The sequence below is a fragment of the Lepidochelys kempii genome, chromosome 3 (assembly GCF_965140265.1).
Source record: "Lepidochelys kempii isolate rLepKem1 chromosome 3, rLepKem1.hap2, whole genome shotgun sequence".
NCBI lineage: Eukaryota > Metazoa > Chordata > Testudines > Cheloniidae > Lepidochelys > Lepidochelys kempii.
Genome location: NC_133258.1, coordinates 160,174,447 through 160,182,488, shown reverse-complemented (window position 1 = coordinate 160,182,488; position 8,042 = coordinate 160,174,447).

The window sequence follows — 8,042 nt, the reverse complement described above, 5'->3', positions numbered from 1 at the left end:
TGCCACTATGCTAGATGCCACAGCCCACTCAGAACATCAGACCAACACCATGCAAATGTACTGTTTCAAACTACAGGCCCCTATCACTTGAGGTAAAAGAGAATCTCTCTTAACCTATTAGCAGTGTAGGGCCAATGACACAGGGCTGAGCAGTTCTGATTCCACCCCAGACAGCAGTGTTTACATGTATGTCCACACCCACCCACCAGTTCATTACAATGCAAAGCTGGCTGAAAAAAAATAAACATTTGTGGAAAATATTTAAAGTTGTTTCCATGACCTATCACATAACATGGGGAAGTGTTAGTAGAGAGCAGGAGAGTTCCCATATCTCAGCCGGGGACAGTTTTTTTAGAGATGGCGCCAGCTGAAATGACACCCCCTTCCAAAGAGCCCATTGAAGTTGGTAAAGTGCTTTGAGCTTCTTAGGTAGAAGATGCTGATGGAGGACAGAGTATTATCAACAGACCAGGTCGAAATTTTTGTCATCAGAAATTTTTTTTTATGAAAAATGGCTTTTCAAATGCTAATGTTTTGTAGATTTTCATATAATTTAAGATGCTTTGATTTTTCTTCAAAATTAAAAATTTAATTTCAAATTGAAATGAAAAATTGAACTGATTCTTTGGGTAAACCCTCAAATATCTACATCCCGGAACAAATGTTTGTGGAGCATCCAGGTTAGCTTTTACAAAGGGGTTAACTCCCTCAAGTCCATTGGCAACCAACCAACTCAAGTGAAAATCTCTTGTAGTTGTACTTCATGGCCCCAGTTGTTCTTCTACATAGAAAAACTCGTGCAGGGGACAGGAAACTCCAAAAAGTTCCCTTGAGAACAGATCATCTTTGGGAGGCAATTTATGCCCTGCAGAATAGGCGGGAGTTCAGACCCCCACAGATCTCGGGGAATCCACCTCAGCTTCCTGTGTTAAGGTCTTTGGTTCCGTGCTGCCCTGACCCACTGCAGCTCTTCCACAATTTGCTGTGACTCTCCCTGAGCCTCCACTGACCTCTGCCTCTGTGTGAAGGAAGAGTTCTTGGTCTCTGCCCTTGGGATATCTTCAACTTCCTCCCTTCAAAAAACCCCATTTACTATCTGCTTCCACAATCTGTTTTCGTGTGTCTCACCCTGAAAATATTGTAACTCTGGCCGTACAGCCAAAGTTCGTTGTCTGCACAGTACCTCTGCAAAGTGACAAATGTAAGCACCAGATGAAACAATGCACAGCTGCACTGTGATGGTCACTGATACCATATCCGTACTAGGTAACTATTCAGCCCAGAGATGTTAAATAGTGACAAACTTTTGTTGCTACCACAGGTTGGAGAGCTTTGACTGCATCAGCCAGCTGCTCAGTACCCACAATCTACCAGCTTTGGTTAGGCTGCCAACAAACTGCAAGTACAGCAGAACCAGAAGATTCAATGCTGGCATGGACTAAAGCAGGGGTTCTCAAACTGGGGGTCGGGACCCCTCAGGGGGTCACGAGGTTATTACGGGCAAGCTGTCAGCCTGCACCCCAAAGCCCGCTTTTCCTCCAGCATTTATAATGGTGTTAAATATATAAAAATGTGTTTTTAATTTATAAAATGCCTCAGTGGCTTGCTATGTGAAAGGGGTCACCAGTACAAAAGTTTGAGAACCACTGGACTAAAGTACCTTCAACAGATTTAAATACTCAAGGCTCAGTTTTCAGCCAGGCCTCACCCTGGCCTGCCCTTCCCTAACATACCTATTATCTTTGTGTAGCACCAGTCACTGCAACATCACGATGTTGCTTTTGCATCTACAAATAATTTCATCCTCATTTTTGCATCCACAGTGAACTGCAGGCACAAATATTAATGGACACCTAATTATTCAATTTGCAGGTGCCAACACAACTGTCTCTGAAAATCAGGCCCTACAAGGGGTTTTCGGTGGCTTTTGTTCTTTTAGTGCTACTGGGTTCTTCGATGTGTGGTATCCTTCCTCCTCACGCACTCTCCTTTCTAAGTGGCAAGAGCATTTCAATTCAAGCCCATCTCTGCCGTTATGCAAGAAGTGCTGCATCCAGCCTCACAAATTCAAATGCTACAGAGTCAGCTGTGTAGAAAATTGCAACTACTGAGTTACTTGATATCTCTACTTGTAGACAAGAGCATTCCCTGTCTCTCCTTTGAGTAGGGAAAAGCTAGTATGGCTTTACGCAAGTTTGGGCTGAGAGAATGAGAATGTTGGGTGCTCAGAGACTGCACAATACACCACAGAGAACACTAGTAAGCAAATCCTCACCCCCATGGCCCAACCACCAAAGACTTTTTAAACTAGGCTTTTTTTCTTAACCAAAAAAAAGGCGAACGTTGTCTGAAGGCAACAAAACAGGACCAAAAGCAGATGCACCAACTGTTTATATTATGAAAATGAGACTCTGGTAATGAAAAGCATTAAAAGGAAAACCGCAACTGTGGAATCAGATCTTAGCTGGGATTTCTTCAGATTTATTGAATATCTTTCTTTGTTTAGTGCTCACAATGTGCTGAGAGCTGCACCAGATGTCAAAAATAAAGACAGGCTCTGCCTTAGACCGTTTACAATGTGACAGACGGACACTCAGAAGATGGCTACACTGAGGCCCCATCGACACTGGCAAGTTTGTGCACAGTAAAGCGGCTTTGAGCGCTGTAACTCCCACGGTGTACACACTGCCAAGCCACTTAGTGCTCAGAAACTGCCCCGCTGTAGCGCTCTAAAAAACCACCCCGACGAGAGGCGTACAGCTTTCTGCGCCGGGGCTACAGCGCTGCAGTACCAGCGTAGACACCATGGCGATTACAGCACTGCGATTGGCCTCCGGGAGGTGTCCCACAATGCCTGTTCTCACCTCTCTGGTCATCAGTTTGAACTCTACTGCCCTGCCCTCGGGTGACCACCCGTCATCTCCACCCCGTAGAAACCTTTGCAAATTTGAAAGTCCCCTTTCTGTTTGCTCGGTGATGCGTGCAGTGGTCTCAGCGCATCTTTCCAGGTGGCCAGGCCTGCTCCACGCATCAGGCGATCCCCCGCTTGGAGCAGTGCCGAGCTGCTGAACCTCAACGGCATCTGGGGAGAGGAAGCTGTGCAGTCCCAGCTGCACTCCAGCCATTGGAATTATGATACCTATGGACAGAATTCACGACGCATGACAGAAAGGGGCCATGACTGGGACACACTGCAGTGCAGGGTCAAAGTGAAGGAGCTGTGGAACACCTACCACAAGGCGCGGGAGACAAACCGCCGCTCCGGTGCTGCGCCCACGAGCTGCCGGTTCTACAAAGAGTGGATGTGATACTCGGTGGCAGCCCCACCTCCACTGCGAAGGCCCCTGTGGATACTTCATTGGTTCACGTGCCAGTCGAGAGTGGATCAAGCCAGGAGGAGGAAATCTTGGACAAAGATGGGGAGGGGGACCAAGAGGCAGAGGATGTCTCAGAGGCCAGAGATGCTTGCAGTCAGGAGCTCTTTTCTACCCAGGAGAAGCCTAGCCAGTCACAGCAGTTGGATCTTAGCAAGAGCAAACAGGAGAGGAGGCCTCTGGTAAGTGGATCTGATGTTGGGAATTCCTGAAGCAAGTTGTTGGGGGCAGGATGGTTGCAGAAAGCAGGCTTGTCTCCCGCCGCATGCCTATTCTGTGCGGCGGAACAGGCTGTTGATAGACTCCCTCACTTCAAGGGAATCTCCCTCAGAGATTTCCGGGGAACTCTCATGGAGATACTGGGCAATCCGCTGCCACAGGTTCCTTGGCAGAGCTGCTTTGTTTCTTCCCCCATTAATGGTAACTTTCCCATGCCACTGTGCCATCACAGGGAGGTGGGAGCATGAGCTGCATAGGGGCTAGGGCGGAAACTGCAGGCTTGGAGAAGACCCTCCCTTGATTCCCTGCTTACCCTCAGCGCGATATCTTCCATAATGATCACAACCTGTGGAAAGTGTGGGGACAGGAATGATTATCAAGCCACCCCCTACAGTGCTGGCTCTCCCCAAGAGCCACGTGCGCAGTGTACATCAGGATCCGGGAAGAGTGATTCACCCTGCCCCTGTGGCTACTTACCATTTTGGGGGTCTTGTGGCTCATATGTGCTTGCCTGGGGTCAGCCAGTTAGTGACAGGTGTGTGAGTACTGGCTGTGTTTTAAAACACTGTCAGCATTGTCTGTGTTGCAAACAATACTGCTTCTGTAAAATGCTTTTAAACTTCACAGAGATGACCTTGGGAGGCCAGCCTCCCTTATCAGTGGCACAATGGCTGAGCAGAATTAGAAAGCATCCAAGAAGAACTAAGGAGGACTTTCTGTGTGAGGTAATGATGCACTCCGCCCCTGAGAAACAAGAATTGAAGGAGTGGCAGGACAGCAAAAAGAGGGACTGAAAGGAAGATGCAGCACGCCAGAATAAAGCCATGGAGTGGCTCTTAAATGTTATAGAGCACCAAGTGGACATACTCTTCAAACCGAGCAGCTCCACACCCACCCTCCCCAGCAGCCGCTGTCACAAAATTCTTGCCCATGTGCCCCCACCAACCCAGCCAACACACTCTTATTAACCTCCTGGCTCCAGGCTCTACCCACAGTATTCCAGTCTTCCCTCCTCACAGTCCAGCACTGTGGACTCCCACTACCCACTGCACTCAACACCCGTCTCTCTGCAGTTTGGCCCTGCTGAAGTACAGCACCTGCTGCATTGTACTCCAAAGGAGAAGGTTGGGTATGATCCCTGGACATATACAAGTCTTTAGCTGTCCTGGGACCCCTCCTCCTCCTCTGGAGACCTTCCCTTCCCCATCCCTGCTAATGTATTTTTGTCGTTTGACTCTCTCCTCTGGTTGTTGTCTCTTAATAAAAGAATTGTGTTGGTTTGAAAGCAATCTTTATTCTATTAAGTGAAAGCAAAATACAATTATATTAAGGCCCCTTCTTGCATCATGTGAACCAATCACCTCCTAGCATTACAAGCACTGCAATCCCAAGCATAGCAACAAATATTAGTGGCTTTCAGCCTCAAATTGCTGCCTCAAGGCATCCCTGATCCTTATGGCCCTGCACTGCGCCCCTCTAATAGCCCTGATCTCTGGCTGTTCAAACTCAGCCTCCAGGCACTGAGCCTCTGTGGTCCAGCCCTCAGTGAATCTTTCACCCTTTCCTTCACAAATATTACGGAGCGTACAGCACGCGGCTATAAGCATAGGAATATTGTCATGGGCCAGGTCCAGCTTCCCATACAGGCATCGCCAATGGGCTTTTAAATGGCCAACTGCACACTCAACAGTCATTCTGCACTTGCTCAGCCTGTTGTTGAACCGCTCCTTGCTGCTGTCAAGTTGCCCTGTGTATGGCTTCATAAGCCATGGCATTAAGGGGTAGGCGGGGTATTCCAGGATCACAGTGGGCATTTTGACTTCCCCTACAGTGATCTTCTGGTCTGGGAAGAAAGTATGTGCAGCTTGTTAAAGAGGCCAGTGTTCCGAAAGATGCCTGCGTCATGCACCTTTCCAGACCAGCCTGCGTTAATGTCCGTGAAACTTCCATGGTGATCCACAAGCGCCTGGAGAACCATTGAGAAATACCCCTTGTGATTAATGTACTCAGTGGCTAGGTGGTCTGGTGCCAGAAATGGAATGTGCATGCCACCTAGTGCCCCTCCGCAGTTAGGGAAGCCCATTTGTGCAAAGCCATCCACATTGTCACGCACGTTACCCAGAGTTATGGTCTTTCAGAGCAGGATGCAATTAATGGCCCTGCACATGTCCATTAACATGAGTCCAATGGTCAACTTTCCCACTCCAAACTGGTTAGCGACCGATCAGTAGTAGTCTGGAGTAGCCAGCTTCCACAGTGCAATTGCCACATGCTTCTCCAATGACAGGGCAGCTCTCATTCTCATGTCCTTACGCTGCAGGGCTGGAGCGAGTTCACCTCACAGTCCCATGAATGTGGCTTTCCTCATGCAAAAGTTCTGCAGCCACTGCTCATCATCCCAGACATGCATCATGATGTGATCTCACCACTCAGTGCTTGTTTCCAGACAGACAAACACAAGCTCAGCACACAGCAAGTAACCCCCAAACACAAACATACACTACAGACAGCCATTTACCAAGGGTCCCATATTTGTTCCTCCTTCACCTGGAGAACTCGCTCTCAAACTCCCTGTTAGCGGTCCCTGTTTGCAAGGAGTAGAAAGGAGCAGTTCAACTATAGGCTGAGCAAGTGCAGAATGGTGGTAGAATATGCCTTTGGATGTTTAAAAGCTCGCTGGCGCTGTTTGCTGACTAGGTTAGACCTCAACGCAACCAACATTCCCATTGTTATTGCTGCTTGCTGAGTGCTCCATAATATCTGTGAGAGTACGGGGGAGAAGTTTATGGTGGGGTGGGAGATTGAGACAAATCGCCTGGTGGCTGATTTTGAGCAGCCAGACACCAGGGCGATTAGAAGAGCACAGCTAGGCGCACTGTGCATCAGAGAGGCTTTGAAAACCAGTTTCATGACTGGCCAGGCTACGGTGTGACAGTTGTGTGTGTTTCTCCTTTCTGCAAACCCACCCCCTTTGTTGATTTAAATTCCCTTATAAGCCAAACACCCTCCCCCTTTTGATCGCAGCTGGCAAAGGAAAAAAAGCAATTATTGTCTTGAAACCATGCATTCTTTCTTTGTTAATTAAAAAAAAAATGAGATACCTGACAAGGTAGCCCTGGTGGGGTGGGGTGTGGGAGGAGGGAAGGACAAGGCCACATTGCTTATTGTAGCCACACTACAAATCAAAACTGTTTGAATGACAGCCTTCTGTTATTTGGGCCATCCTCTGGAGTGGAGTGGCTGGGTACCCGGAGCCTCCCCGCCCCACGTTCTTGATTGAGCATCTGGGTGAGGAGGATATGGAACTTGGGGAGGAGGACAGGCGGTTAAATAATGGATGCAGCGGGGGTCTGTGCTCTTGTTGGCTTTCCTGTAGCTCCAACAGATGCTTCATCATGTCTGTTTTCTCCCCCATCAGCCTCAGCATCGCCTCCTGCCTCTGCTCTTCACGCTCACTTAATGCTTTCCTGGCCTCTGCCACTGAATGTCTCCATGCATTAACCTGTGCCCTGTCAGTGTGGGAGGACTGCAAAAGCTCGGAAAACATGTCATCACGAGTGCGTTTTTTTCGCCTTCTAATCTGCGATAACCTCAGGGACGGAGATGATAGGGGGAGCATAGAAACATTTGCACCTGGGGGGAGATAAAAAGGGAGAGTAAAATTTAAGATGATACATTTATGAGAACAAAAGGGAGACTCTTTCACAATGAATCAAGCAATTCACAGCAGACAGCACATGTGCTTTAGGTACAAGGTCGCATTTTGCCTTTTATATTGAGCGCCTGTCGGTATGGTGACACATCACAAATGGCTGGGCAACAGAATTCGGTTTCCAGGCAGCCATGGTAAGCCTTTTGGTATGTGGTGTTGGCTTCTTACGCCTTCATAACAGGTGGGAATGGTTTCAAACTGCAGCACCATCCTTTCCCAAAGCAAGCAATGCCGGCTGGGTTTCACATTTAAAAGGAGGGGCTGCGGTTTTTGGGTGGATGTGCAGCACACACCTCCCCCCACACCACCGCATGGCTATTCTCTGGCATGATCCCTTCACCCCTCCTCCTGCCACGTGGCTATTCTCCGAGATGATCCCTTTTAGCCAAGTGCAAACAATCCAGCATGAACAGGGTTATGTTCCCTTACAAAAATTCCCCTATTTCAACCAGGTGACCATGAACGATATAATTCTCCTGAGGCTAACACTGAAACGTAAAGACCAAATGTTGCTTGAATGCAACCAAAACCCAGGACCATTTGCTGCCATGCTTTGTGCTGCAGTGATTCCAGACTACTTGCTACTGGCTTGGCATGGTAAAGTGTCCTACCATGGAGGATGAAATAAGGCAGCCCTCCCCAGAAACCTTCTGCAAAGGCTTTCAGAGTACCTCCAGGAGAGCTTCATGGAGATGTCCCTGGAGGATTCTCGCTCCATCCCCAGACATGTTAACAGA